Source organism: Pinus tabuliformis, chromosome 9, assembly GCF_031772625.1.
Source record: "Pinus tabuliformis cultivar Carrire ecotype Pingquan chromosome 9, CPIR1, whole genome shotgun sequence".
NCBI lineage: Eukaryota > Viridiplantae > Streptophyta > Pinopsida > Pinales > Pinaceae > Pinus > Pinus tabuliformis.
The window spans coordinates 205,924,740-205,940,125 of NC_142307.1; positions in this window are offsets into that span (position 1 = coordinate 205,924,740).

Below are 15,386 nucleotides of genomic sequence, written 5' to 3' on the forward strand. Positions count from 1 at the left end.
ACCACAGATTTTCCTCATTCGTAGGACTTCTAGTGTTTGCAGCTTTTCAGTAGGTTAATAGTCCATATTTGCTTTACTTCAGATCTTCTTCATCATGCTCACTTCTTTGTTTCCAATAGTCTTCTTTCGTGCTTTCCTTTCTTGCAGCATTTCTTAGCATTTCCTTTCATATATCTAGTTTAGACTAGTTTGATGTAAAACTATGTTTTTCTAGATGCACTCATTCCATTGCTTGTTTGATCTTATTGGTTGACTGTAAGTTCCTTTGCAGAAGATCTCTTCTTGCAGTAGGCCAGCCTATCAACCATCACATCATCCATCTGATCCATGCCCTACAGGTCGCCTAAAGCTCACCGACCCTAAAAACAATAGCAGGATTACATGAAACTGTCACAAAATAATAAGCTCGAAGTTGAGAAAATCCAACCATATTTCTCTCTCATGGTGGTTCATGGTAGACCATATGCACCCTCACACATCATTCCAACCTTCATCCATCTTTTTCACCCACTCTTATACCCTCAAAATAGTGAAAATTTCTCTTGGCCTCCTCCTGTAGGCCTCATGTAGAACGTTCTTTTTCCTCCTGTAGATTTCCTATGTCCTCCAATAGATTTTCCTATAGAATTTATTTTGAAGGCTGAGTGTGGGAAAAGACACCTGAGACCTCCTAGAACCCATACACACAATCCTACATCCTCTCAAGTACCAAAACTGCCCTCCAACACCACCTATTCACTGCCACACTCACACACAATAAATTACATGCATGTCAATTTCACATAAAGATACATCAAAATCCATAAATATGTTCTTTGCTTATTTACTTCCAGAAATAGCATAGTTAGATGTTGTTTAATTCTTTGAGTAGGTAATGGCATTCCTTTCATGGTTTTCATAGTGCTTTCTGCAAAAGTGGGATTAGTTGGTTAATTAGGGTTTACTAGGTTTGCTTTACATTTCATTCTTTCTCCTTTCTGCAGTTAGAGTAGCATTTGTAGAGTAATCGTTCTCTCCTTTCATCACATATAGAGATTCTTCTGGAATCCATAGAATTTGGCTTGAGCTCCTAGTGATCTTGCGCCGGCTGACCAAGTGACAACCTGCAGTAAGAAATAGTACGTGTGCATATAGCACCGATGCTTCCAAGTTTGTTACGAACTACCACGTTGATAAGAGTAAAGTAGGCAGCCCAGGAGTTGCTGCATTATTGCTGCAATACTGGTGCTCACCACTTTTTGGTGCCATTTCCAGGGATTGTTTCATTATTAGTTTAGAATAGTTTCTGGTTGGTGGTCGGATTTTTGTTGGATTTTTTCTTATGTAAACTCTGCTCAACTTCGAGCTTATTATTTTGTGATAGTTTCATGTAATCTTGTTATTTTTTTGGAAATAAAGATGGAATCCCTTTTGAACTAGCACTAAGTTACCTCAGAGTGTTGAAGCTCTTGGGTTAGGGCCCAATCGAAGTAGCCAAGCTCCTCTTTACATGTATTTTTATGCTTTATTTCAGTTTGTAGATTAGGTTGTTGTTAGATATATTTCTTTTATGGTTAAGAATAGGTTACTTTTGATGATTCAGTAGTTTGCTTCCATTTGTACTTTCTATAGCAGGTTAAGCAGTGATAAAGAGAAGATTCAAAAGGCTAGCAACAGTGCCCTGGCCACTCTTCCTCCCTTTCGAACCATGATTTGAGGCAAAGACCCTCTTGCTACCCCAAAAACACAAATTTTCCTCATTCATAGGACTTCTAGTGTTTGTAGCTTTTTAGTAGGTTAATAGTCCAACTTTGCTTTGCTTCAAATCTTCTTCATCATGCTCAGTTATTTATTTGCAATAGTCTTTTTTCATGCTTTCCCCTCTTGCATCATTTCTCAGCATTTCCTTTCATAGATCATAGTTTAGACTAGTTTGATGCAAAACTCTGTTTTTCTAAATGCACTCATTTCATTGCTTCTTTGATCTTATTGGTTGACTATCAGTTCCTTTGTAGTAGATCTCTTCTTGCAGTAGGACACACTCTCAGCCATCATGTCCTCCATCTGATCCATGCCCTACAGGTCGCCTAAACCTGACCTCAATTCTGCCTTAGTTTCCTGCATTTTTCCTAGAACTTCTTCCTCTCTCCTTGAGCAAATCCAGCCATCTTTCTCTCTCCTGGTGGTTCATGGTAGACCATAGGCACCCTCGCACCTCATTTTAACCTTCAAAAATCTTTTTAACCCACTCTCACACCCTCAAAACAATGAAAACTGCTCTCAGCCTCCTCCTGTAGGCCTCCTGTAGAACGTTGTTTTTCCTCCTGTAGATTTCTTGTGTCCTCCTGTAGATTTTCCTGTAGTCTTTCTTTTGAAGGCCGAGTGTGGGAAAAGCCTCTAGAAGGCCACCTAAGACATCCTACGACCCATCCACACCATCCTACATCCTGTCAAGTACCAAATCCACCCTCCAACGCCACCTATTCGCTGCCACACTCACACAGAATAAATTACATGCATGTCAATTTCACATAAAGATACATAAAAATCCAAAAATATTTTCTTTGCTTGTTTACTTCTAGAAATAGCATAGTTAGATGTTTTTTACTTCTTTGAGTAGGTAATGGCATTCCTTTCATGGTTTTCATAGTGCTTTATGCAAAAGTAGGATTAGTTGGTTAATTAGGGTTTACTAGGTTTGCTTTACTTTTCAGTCTTTCTCCTTTCTGTAGTTAGAGTAGCATCTGCAGAGTAATATTTCTCTCCTTTCATCACATATAGAGCCTCTTCTGGAATCCATAGAAGTTGGCTTGAGCTCCTAGTGATCTTGCGTCGGCTGACCAAGTGACAACCTGCAGTAAGAACTAGTACTTGTGCATACAACACCAATGCTTCCAAGTTTGTTACGAACTACCAGGTTGATAAGAGTAAAGTAGTCAGCCCAAGAGTTGTATCATTATTGCTGCAATATTGGTGCTCACCACGTTTTGGTTTTCCTAGTGTAGCATTCTGCTAATAGTTCATTTCAACAAAAGTAGACTAGTCATTTCTTTTCCCTTCAAGTTCTGCATTTCCTTGCTTTCCTTTTCAATTCTGCAATTTTACATTTCGGCAAGTTCATTTCAGTGAGTTGCAATTTGTTTTGCTCAATCAATTTCAGTTTTGTAGGTACTATCAATGTGGGGAAAAAATAAACAAAAACCAACAAAAAATATTTTCTTTCATGCCTCATAGGAATAGAGATAACTCAGGAAAAAATTTTCCCAACACCCCCACTGCTTCACATAGCCAACCTTCTCTCTTCTTCGGCAGCTGCAATCAAGAAGAACCCTTAGGTGAACAAGAAGACATATTTGAAGAACCTATAGGGGAAGAAGAAGAATAAAACATTCCTTTGGAGCCAATGGCTGAAAACAAAAATGCTAGGGGAAATGGAGAGAGAATAGAGGGTACCTCTCCCATTCGGTAGACCAATGGGGACACCAAAATAAAGAATATAAGCCCCTCCGCCCTACCTCATTTCTATAGTCTGACTACAGAAGATTCTGACACCTTCTTGTTCAAGTTTGTTGTCATCTGTCGAACTTATGACTATGCAGAAGATGAGAAAAAGTTGAAATTGTTCCCTTCTACTCTCAAGGTTGCAGCACTACGTTTGTTCATGGGACTAACTAGCAATAGCATCACAACTTGGGCTTAGATGCAACAGGCCTTTAACAACAAGTATTGAGACTATTGCAGGTCAAAAGATACTAAAGAATAAATCTTTCGAATGACCATAGGAAGTGATGAGTCCCTGGAAGACTATGAAGAGAGGTTCTAGCTCAGATACAAAAGGGTCAGGTGTACACTTGACCCTGAGTCTCTGAAGTTGGTCCTTCTCAGCGGAATCCGGGAAGATCTTCTAGAGACCCTCCATCTGCTAGCCGGGGGAGACATCTACCAACTACCCTATGAGGACAAAAGGATTGTTTTTAGAAATCATTCTAGGGCAGCCAGAATGAAAGGTAGGGGGAGTCACCCCATAGCTAGTACCTCTTCCTCCAACTCATCCGTTAAAGGAGAAATTGGAAACATGTTGGAATACTTCAAGAGTGAGATGCTATAAACTCTTGCCATGCAAATGGACACCTTACATATCAAAAGAAAACAAGAGGAAGCAGAGAGAGCTTTGGCCATTTTTTGCCCTAGATGCACCAGGAGGCATCCTAGGAATGAATGCCCATTGAACTCTATAGAGGTTTGTTCAGTCTGTGAAGAAAATCATCCTATGGATAAGTGTCCTTCCTTGCTTGGACTTAAAGCTATATATCAAGGGGTTGAGGGAGTCACTGAACAACTCTACTACATAAACCAAAGAAGGCCGCCTGGACCTAGACCATACTAGTAGTGGATGCAAGGGACATCTCACGCATACTACAACCCCAACCAAGTGACCTCCATACCTTCTTTGTGTCCCCCTGCTCATCCTTCCTGATCCACACTACCTCCTTGGTCCTTCATATCTCAATATCATGCCCAACCAGCCTCCCATTATTTTCAATCCTATGCCTAGCCACAACCTTAGTGGAATACATCTCATCATGGGTGGAGGCCCCAATACAACTCTCTTCCCGCTCTTATGCCTCCACCACCTACCCAACCACAACTGTTACCTTATGCTCCACTAAGGAAACCCTAAATGCCTGCCCAGCCACATCCGAACCTGAATAATAGATAGGCTCAACAAGTGTATAGTGGGGAACCATCATGCCCAACTTATGTTGTGGAGATTCAAGAAATCAACTTGCGATCTCGGAAAGTTCTCCCAGATAGCCAGCTTCCACACAGGGAGGTTGAGGAAGATAAGGAGGAAAGCGAACCTAAAGAAAATCCACCCTTTCTTGAGAGACTATCAGTAATAGTCTAGCCTGCCCCAGAAGAGACTGAACTCCTGGGAGAATTGAAACATTTATGTGTAAAGATACCACTTTTCCAAGCCATAAGAGATGTACCTATCTACAATAGGTTGATCAAAGAGAAGTTCTTTAGGCATCTAAGAAGGCGCAAGAGATATGCCCCAACCATCAATGTCATAGGATAACTGTCCGACCTGATGTTGAGGCATGTAAGCTGTCCAAAATATTTGGACCCTGGAAGCCCAGTAGTTGATGTCCACATCAATGGCACAATGATCCCACATACCTTGATTGATCTAGGAGCTACCATTAATGTGAGACAAAGGACACAATGCTCAAACACAACCTCCAGGGCTCCTTGAAGAAGACCATGACACTGCTACAGCTAGCAGATCGCTCCATAGTGACCCCTGAGGGGATTATGGAGGATGTGATGGTCTCCATTGATTCTTGCGAGTACCCTGCTAATTTCTCAGCTCTCTAGCCAAAGGAAAAGCTCACTGGGTATCCTCTCATTCTGGGAAGACCCTAGTTGGCTACAACCAATGCCTACATCAGCTATCGAGCTGTGAACATGACCATAAAGAATGGGCACATGTCCAAGTGGTTAATCCTATACCCTCCTGCCCAACCCTTACTAGAACATGATCTACCTCTCTGGTTGGAGGAGGAATATGAGGATGAAGTTTATTCCACACCACTTTGTAGACTAGAAACTGCCATGGGGGGAAACCACAAGATGATGATGATATGATCGAAAATTTGATTCAGAACCCACCTGCCAGTATATCACCATTAGAATACATAGTAAGAGAAACCCAAAACAACCCCTCAACTGATCTCTATGTGGCCGATCCTACTTTGCCCCATGTCAAAAATATAGAGTTCGGCCCAGAAAGAACATTGAAAATCAATCCATACATGTCGACTTCCCAGGAGAAGGAGTTATGTAGCCTGCTGAGAAAACATCTAGATTCTTTTGCCTGGAGTTATAAGGAATTGAAGGGAGTGCACCCTTCATTATGTACTCATCAAATATACATCAAGGAAGATTGCAAACTAGTCAGGCAGCCTCAAAGGAGGATAAATCTGACACTTAAAGATATTGTTAAGGAAGAACTACAGATGTTTCTTGATGCAGGATTCATCTATCCCATATCTAACAGTGAATGGGTCTCTCCTTTGGTGCTAGTGCCAAAGAAAAATGGTAAGTGGATAATCTGTGTTGACAATCGCGAATTGAACAAAGCCACTAAAAAAGACCATTTTCCTTTACCTTTCATAGATCAAGTGTTAGACAGTCTGGCAGGGAAAAAGTTTTTGTCTTTCCTAGATGGGTTTAGCGAGTACAACCAGATTCAAATCAGCCAGGAAGACCAAGATAAGACCACTTTCACTTGTCCTTGGGGTAGCTTTGCATATCGGGTCCTTCCTTTTGGTTTGTGCAACGTTCCAGCCACTTTCCAAAGAGTGGTATTGAGTATATTTTCTAAATTAGTTCATGATGAAGTGGAGATATACATGGATGACTTTACTCCTTATGAATCTGACTTTCAGGAAGCTTTATCTAACCTAAGAAAAGTTCTAGACAAGCGTATTGAGATGAACCTATCCCTCAGTTCAGAAAAATGTGAATTTCTTATGACTGAAGGGATCGTGTTAAGTCATGCAATATCTCAACAAGGACTGCAGGTAGACCCCAACAAAATTGCCATCATCCAAAGGGTCCCACCTCCTTAGAATGTGAGAGATGTCAGAAGCTTCCTAGGCTTCGCCAGATATTACATAAGAATAATTAAAGATTTCAGCAAGCTAGCCTCTCCTTTATTTGGCCTCTTAGGCAAAGATGTTGAGTTCATATGGTCGGAAAACTATCAAAAATCCTTAGATACCTTGAAGAACAAGCTAGTGACTGCCCCAATTCTCAGAAGCCCAAACTGGGCCCTACCTTTCCACATTCACACAAATGCCTCGAAAAAATCAATAGGAGCAGCCTTAGGACAAATTGATGAAAAGTTACCTTATGCCATATACTTCATAAGAAAAAACTTGTCAAAGGCAGAGTTAAACTATACAATGACCGAGAAGGAACTCCTAGCTATCATGCATTCCTTAAACAAATTTAGACAGTATATCACAAGCTATGAGACCTTTGTACACACTGATCATGTTGCAATTAGATATTTAATGAACAAACCAGATGTAAATGCTCGCATTATTAGATAGTTTTTTTTACTGCAACAGTTTGATTTGACCATTATTGATAAGCCTGGTAAAGAAAATGTTGTTGCTGACTTTTTGTCTAGAGTAAATTTGCCTGCAGGTGAAGAAGGAATGGTGGATGACAATGCCAGATGAACACTTGTTTGCTATATCAGTCCTCTCTCCATGGTTTACTGATATAGCAAACTAATTGGTTTCAGTACAGTTCCCACCACACCTGTCCTCAAAAGAGAAGAGAAAGATAGTAAGGAAAACCAACCCTTTCACCTGGATTGGGGGAAATTTCTTCAAACTTGGCCTAGATCGGACCTTGAGAAGATGTGTCAGGGACGAGGAAGTCTTTGACATCCTCTTGACCTGTCATGATGGGCCTTGTGGAGGTCATTTTGCAGGAAAATGAACTGCCTTCAAGAGATTGCAAGCAGGCTACTACTGGTCCACTCTTCATCAGGATGTGAGGAAACATACCAGCCAGTGTGATCGGTGTCAGAGGATGGGGAAACCTCCAAAGGATGAGATGCCCATGCAACCTCAAGTGACCATTGAGCCATTTCATAAGTGGGGCATGGACTTTGTGGGGCCTATCAACCCTCCTTCAAAGCAGAAACAATACATCATTGTGTGCACCGATTACCTAACAAAGTGGGCAGAGAAAAAAGAAATCAAAGCAGAGACAGAGGAAAAAGTAGCTTAGTTTTTGAGAGAAAACATATTCTACAAGTTCAACTATCCAAGAGAGTTGGTCACAAATCAAGGCAGTCTGTTCACTTCCAATTTGATTGAAGACCTACTCACACATCATAGAATCAAGCACAGGAATTCCACCCCTTACCATCCAAAAGCCAATGGGTAGGTGGAGGTCACTAACAGAGCATTGGAAGGGATCCTAACTAAGGTAGTGAGCAGTAGCAGAAAAGACTAGGCGGACAGATTAGTTGAGGCCACTTGGGCCTACAATACAACATGGAAGACCACCACAGGGTTCAAACCCTATGAACTAGTCTATGGGAAGAAGGCTTTGCTCTCAATAGAATTTGAATTCAATACCCTAAGGATGGCAGCTTAGCTAGACCTAGACCTCAGCCATGCATAGAAAGAAAGATTGCTTCAGCTCAATAGATTGGATGATCACAAATTGCAAGCCCCTCTCCATATAGAGGTAATTCAGCTTTAGATAAAGATATGGCATGACAAAAATATCAAGGGGAAGCAATTCTAAGAGGGAGATTGGGCACTACTCTATGATTCAAGATACAAAGATTTCAAAGGCAGGCTGAGGACAAGATGGCTGGGACCCTACACTGTGGAGAAATGCAATGACAATGGTTCATTTATAATCAGAACCATTGATGATGAAGACATCCCCATGCTTGTCAATGGACATCAGTTGAAAGTCTACAAGAAAACCCTCTCTAAGCGAGAGTTCATTGAAGATTTGAATAAGACAGTGATGGTAGTGGTGCATGTCTTAGCCTCCACTTCACCCACTCATTGAAGAAAAATAAAAAGAGAAATAAAAAATAAGGACTCTAGTGAAAACCTCCATGAGGCGCTTGAGTCCCATCATTGGGTTGAAAAGCTCTTCTAAGGTGGCCCAGTGATGTCAAAAAAAAAAGAGAAAAAAGAATAAGATCCCTAGGTGAAAACCTCCCTTGGAGGCACTCAGGGCAGGCAATTAGGGTGGAAACCTCCCTGAGGTGCCCTAGTTGTTTTCAAAAAAAAAAAAAAAAAGAGAAAAAAGGGAAAAATAAAAATGAATTGTCATTTGCATTGCAGGTATGCAGGAGGACTACAGTAAGTAGAAGAAGGTGCCAAGGGAGCCCTGACCTCCACACCAACACCTATCCTATCTTCTCCACACTTTTCTCCATCATTTCTGACATTTCTTTCACCCCACTATGCTTCTTTTTCAAAAACTGTGTTTTCCACAGGAGGCTCTGTGTTTTCTACAGGAGGCTCCTATAGGAATTACAGAGAGCCAAAAATGGATATAAAAGGCATTTTGAGGAGCAGGGAAGCTTCATGAAGAACCTATAAACCCTCCTATAGTCTTCAAACCTCCTTGCCATCATTTCCAAGCCTACATCACACCCCGAGCATCATTCTTCTTCCTGTCCAAGAAAAACACAAGAGATAACAGATTTTTAGGAAAAGAAAAAAAACAAAAGCAAGAGAGGAAGCAACACCATCCACCTCACCTGAAGCCTACCTACTACCTCTTCATCTCTATCTACACTTCTGGCATCATCCTCAAAGCTCCAAGCACAGAAATAAGTTGAAGTTTCAAGGGGAGAAACAGCTACGGGAGCTCCTGTAGGAATTCCTATAGCAGCTAATCCCACCAAAACCCAGCACCAGCAGCAGAAGAATGCACACATGAAGGTCCAAGAAGGCACCTGAAGCTTAGACCTAGCCACAGGAGAACCTACACAAGACAGCCATACATCAGCACGCAGACAACATGCATCAAAAGAAGTAAAGGCATGCAGAAGAGAGGGAGCCACAACACCTCATAGCAAAAGCATTCAGATCACAGGTAAGTAAATAACTCACTCCATTTGCATTTGTGTAATTAGAAGTCATGAAAAAGCAACGAGATGGTTGAGGTTGAACAAGGGAAAGGTGGCCATTTAACTTGCCCACCTTCATCTAGTTGACTCCACTCATCTGAGATGTCACCCACACGTGTGCACAGTCAACTCAAGAAAGATGTCAAGGACATGTAGTGGAGGAAGTGTGAACTCCGATGCAATCATGAGGGATGATTATGAGGAGGGGCCATGATGACAAGGCAGGTGGGGACCAACGGTCCGAATATGGCCAACGTATACTTTGCCAACTCACCCCCATCACCAAAAATATCCATAAAGGGTAATAAGTACTCCTCCCTGAGCATTCTCACCACCTTTTCCTTCATTCTCTCCTCGTAACTCAGCTACAACAGTCTCCTTGTGCCCCCACAACCTCATAACCATCGTCCTCCATCGATCTCTCCCACATTCCTGCTCTCGGCGTTTTCTACAGGAGCATCTACAGGTTCTACAGGAGCACCTACAGGAATTTTACATGAGGGACAACAGGCTTCTATAGGAGGGGTAGTGAGTTGTTTCGAAGGAAGAAAACACAAGGTTTAGCACGATTTTTGGTCTAAGGAGGTAGGTTCCATGAATGCCCCCATTGAATATCAATATACGCAAGAAGTGGTTCAAAATTAAGGAGGAAATAACGTCTTTAGGAGAGGGGAAAATACATAAAAAAAAAAATCTACTTATTTAAAAAAACACAGTCTCCTCTATTTCTCTATTTTTCTAAAAAATTGTTGTTTGCATCTCCACATTTGGTTTCCCAAAAGAGTATAAACAAAATGATATGAGGGTTTATGAGAAAGGAACCCACTAACTCCACGAGGCTCCATGCACATCCCCAAGTAGTGGACATATTCACAAGAGAAAATTGGATAAACGTTTTTGAGAAATTCTGAGGATTTGATGAGGAGATTGCCCAAGAATTTGCCCACTCTTTGGTTCCTCACACAAGAACACATGCCAATGTCACCTTTAGAGGTCTTTCCATGGAGATAACCCCTGAATTTATCAGTAGGGTCACTACTCTTCCTCTTGAGCTACCTTGGAGTAAGGATGAGAAACCAATTAGCTAGGCTACCAAGAAAAACTTTTTCCAAAACAATGAAACCCCTGTAGAGGATAAAAAGGGAATTAAAATGGCTAGCATACCATACTCTTGGGATGAGGTTAGCTATCAAATAATTAAATGCATTTCCTGTGAAGGGAGGTACAACATTGTCTATGGTTATCACTTTAGAATTCTCCATGAATTAAGGTATGGCATGGACACTCTATCACCTCAGAAGCTCAACATCCTCGACTTCCTCCTGCAGTCCCTCATTGACTCCAGCACTAAGGTTCAAGTAGGGAATTAAGAGCAGCTATCTCACCATGGGCTAATCAAAATCTTAGTGGAAGAAGCCCTCCCTATATTTACACTCCCTACAGCATGTTAAGTCTTCCGAAACATGACAGCTGAGGATGACATAAAGGCCCTAACCTATGATGTTAGTCCTACTGGTAGTGAGGAGGAAGAGCAGCAAAGGGGAGAAGGTGAAGCCACTGGTGACTTAGCAAAACAAGGAAGGAAGGAGGAAGGAACTGAAATAGAGGAGGAGAAAACTGAAGAAACAGAGCAGGAAGAAATAGAGCAGAAAGAGACAGAAAAAGAGACAGAAGGAGGAGAAAAAGAGGCAGAAAAGGCAGAACAAGGAGAAGGGTCCCTTGAGACTCTAGAAAGGGAGGCAGCAACTACCTTCACTGCCCTCAGTACACCAATCAAGCCAAAGCAAAAGAGGAAAAGATGGGCCTCCATGTATTTCAGGGCTAGGAAAAGCACAAGAATCAAAACAGGCAAACCTTAGCACTCTTCAAAAGTGCCAATTACAATTTAATATTCACCCTCTGCCAAGGGGAAAGAATCCCCTTCCAAGAGACCTATCACATATGAAATGGGACTCCTAGATCTTCCACATGGAAAGAAAAGGTAGTACTACAGGACCCAAAGACAGTCCTACATGAGACTCAGACAGTTCTACAGGAGACACTGTCAAAACTATAGGAGACCCAATAGCTCGAGAAAAGGATAGAAGAACAGCCACAGGTGAAGGAGGAAGAACCAGGGATACAAGAACCTGATGCCCAGCCTAGTTTGGCTTCCTATTACAATCTGCTTGAGGGAGGAAGGATAATCCCACAAAATTTTTCAATTCCACTATTCTTTGAATTAGAGAAAGAGAGAATAAGAACACATAGGTGGATGAAAATAGCCAAATCCAAAGGAGTTGAGGACACTGGCCATATGTAAAACAAACGCAAAAAAATGGGTAGAGAGTTGAGTGCTATCAGAGATAGGGAAGCAATTACAAGAAGCCACCTCAAAACTGAAAATGAATTGTTAAGGAGGTAGCTGCAAGAGAAGGAGACTCAACTGGCATGCATGGCCAGCTTATCCATGGAGGCATTGCAATGTAGACACCAAAAAAAATCTATGGCCTATATCTCAAGGACCAAGGGTTACAATTCCAAATAAATACTTTGGCAGAAAGAGGCACAATGCCCTTCCAAGATTATAGGCAGTTTATGGATCTGTGTGACCAAAGCACATCAGAGGATAAGGCAAAAATGGCATAATTCTACCTACATACTATGGCCCTCATAGACATGAATGTGTGGGACCCCAGTGCCAGGCTAGGGGACATGCAACTAATGGCTATGGCCTCATGGATGAACCATGAAGAGTTGAGGGCAGCAGAAATAAGAATATTGATGATAAAAGAGCATAATGAGCCATTGATGATAAGAACTGAGCCATCAGATCCCATGCCACTCATCAGCACACACAACCTACTTGCCAATAATCCTTAGATTGCCCCTAGATATATAAATGATCAGGCACAAGCCATTGCACACTTTGAGGATATGAAAAGGCTACTTGGGGATGACTATGTGCATGAATGCATGAGGAGATGGAACACCTTACCACATAGTCTACAGATCAGGGAATATCATTCCCCCATGAGGTTGAAGGAGGCATTAAGGAGGGTGACAATATACAAGCGCTACATGCAGAGGCTGAAGGTCAACTGGATTGGCGTCAAACTGAGTCCCCCACTACTGTTAGGCATGCTACAAGGCAGAAGAGAAGAAGAAGAGGAGGAGTAGTGGGAAGAGATAGATAGGAAGGAAGGATTCTATGACAAAGAAGAGCAGACCACATCAGAAGCCTGGGGTACTAGGGAGGCCACTAGGGCCATAAAAGATGAGGAGATGGACTAAGTTACTCAGAGGATGAGCAACACTTTCAGGAGGGGGGTGATGATGAGCCTCATAAATGGGTAACCATATGGACTAATTTTACCTCCTAACCTAGTCAAACCAACCACTCTCTTAGCTTATTACATGATTTTCTGATTATATTTATGCTTATAGAGTGAGTTGAGTTAGTTATTGTGCGATGTGGTCTAATGTGTATTTAATTCAGATTATTGATGAGTTTCGAAGTTAAAGTCAAGGATCCAGTGGACAAATGGCAACAATAAATCGAAGTGGACAGAGGAGAGGACTTATAGGAGGGAATCCTCTTCATTTATTACTCCTCACTTTGAATTCCCCTTCATTCAGCTTGGAGTACAAGCAGCCGAATAATGCACTGGAAGGCAGCCGAGAAAGTGGAGGATGACTGTTGATTATCTCGAGTTTTGGGAGCCAAGCCTTCTTGATTTTAAGGAAGTTGTTGGTAGCTTCATTTGTATAAGTAGATAGGCCTAGGGCCTCACTAGGATCAGATTTTTGTTGGAATTTTGCTTATGTAAACTCTGCTCAACTTCGAGCTTATTATTGGTGATAGTTTCATGTAATCCTACTATTGTTTCTCGAAATAAAGATGGAATCCTTTTTGAGCTAGCACTAAGTTACCTCAGAGGGCTGAAACTCTTGGCTTAAGGCCAAATCCAAGCATCCAAGCTCCCCTTTACTTTTAGTTGTATGTTTTATTTTAGTTTGTAAATTAGGTTGCTATTAGATTTATTTCTTTTATGGTTAAGGATAGGTTGCTTTTGATGATTTAGTAGTTTGCTTCCATTTGTGCTTTCTATAGCAGGTTAAGCAGCGATAAAGAGAAGATTCAAAAGGCTAGCAATAGCGCCTTGGTCTCTTTTCCTCCCTTTGGGACCATGATTTGAGGCAAAGACCCTCTTTCTTCCCCAAAAACATAGATTTTCCTCATTCATAGGACTTTTAGTGTTTGCAGCTTTTCAGTATGTTGATAGTCCAGCTTGGCTTTGCTTCAAATATTCTTCATCATGCTTACTTCTTTATTTGCAATAGTCTTCTTTCATTCTTTCCTTTCTTGCAGCATTTCTTAGCATTTCCATTCATAGATCATAGTTTAGATTAGGTTGATGCAAAACTTTGTTTTTCTAGATGCACTCATTTCATTGCTTCTTTGATCTTATTGGTTGACTGTCAGTTCCTTTACAACATATCTCTTCTTATAGTAGGCCAGCCTATCAACCATCACATCCTCCATTTGATCCATGCCCTACAGGCTGCCTAAACCTCACCCCAATTCTGTCTCAGTTTCCTGCATTTTTCCTAGAACTTCGTCCTCTCTCCTTGAGCAAATCCAACCATCTTTCTCTCTCCTGGTGGTTCATGGTAGACCATAGGCACCCTAACACCTGATTCCAACCTTCATCCATCTTTTTCACCCACTCTCACACCCTCAAGCTAGTGAAAATTGCTCTTGACCTCCTCCAGTAGGCCTCCTGTGGATTTCGTGTCTCCTTTCTGCAATTATAGTAGCATCTGTAGAGTAATCATTCTCTCCTTTCATCACATATAGAGCTTCTTCTGGAATCCATACAAGTTGGCTTGAGCTCCTAGTGATCTTGCGTCGGCTGACCAAGTGACAACCTGCAATAAGAACTAGTACTTGTGCATACAACACCGATGCTTCCAAGTTTGTTACGAACTACTGGGTTGATAAGAGTGAAGTAGGCAGCCCAGGAGTTGTAGAATTATTGCTACAATACTGGTGCTCACTAGCACTCTAGACAAAACAAGCATAAGGACTTTTTCTCCAACTATGTGTAAAGGAAGGTAACCTGCACATTTACTATTTATATCCAAAGAGATAGATTCAAGAAATGACCATATGTGTCCCCAATCATCTTCAAAATATTCCAAACTTTGTTCTTTCAAGAGTTGACCAAAATGAGAATTCTCTATCTTTTCAAGTGACCTAACAGACGTGCGCCCATTATTAAGAACACAAACAAGTTGATTCTTGTATAACCTTAATGGCATACATTGTATGTCAACACTAGGAACAAACGAATAACCCTAATTGTTTATGTTCAATTCCAACCAGTAGATAGTGTAACCATAAGTAGGGTAATCTTCATAATCTCTCTCTAGATATACCTAATAAAACTTCTTTTAAAAGGAAATAACCTCCTTTGGTGGAGTTACACCACCGTATGGAAGCTCCGTCCTCTTCCAAACGTTATCAACACTACCGCAAATTAAAAATTGTGAGTCCATGTTTTTACAAACATGTTTCAAAAAAACCCATTCATAATTTCCTCGACTACATTTTAAAATAAAGCGAAGAATCCTCGCTCCCCAGCACTAAGAAATCGAACATTTCTAAATGTATTTGTAAAAGGGTTGACAATGAAATAATTTTTTGTGTGCAAATAACTTCTAGGCATGTTGA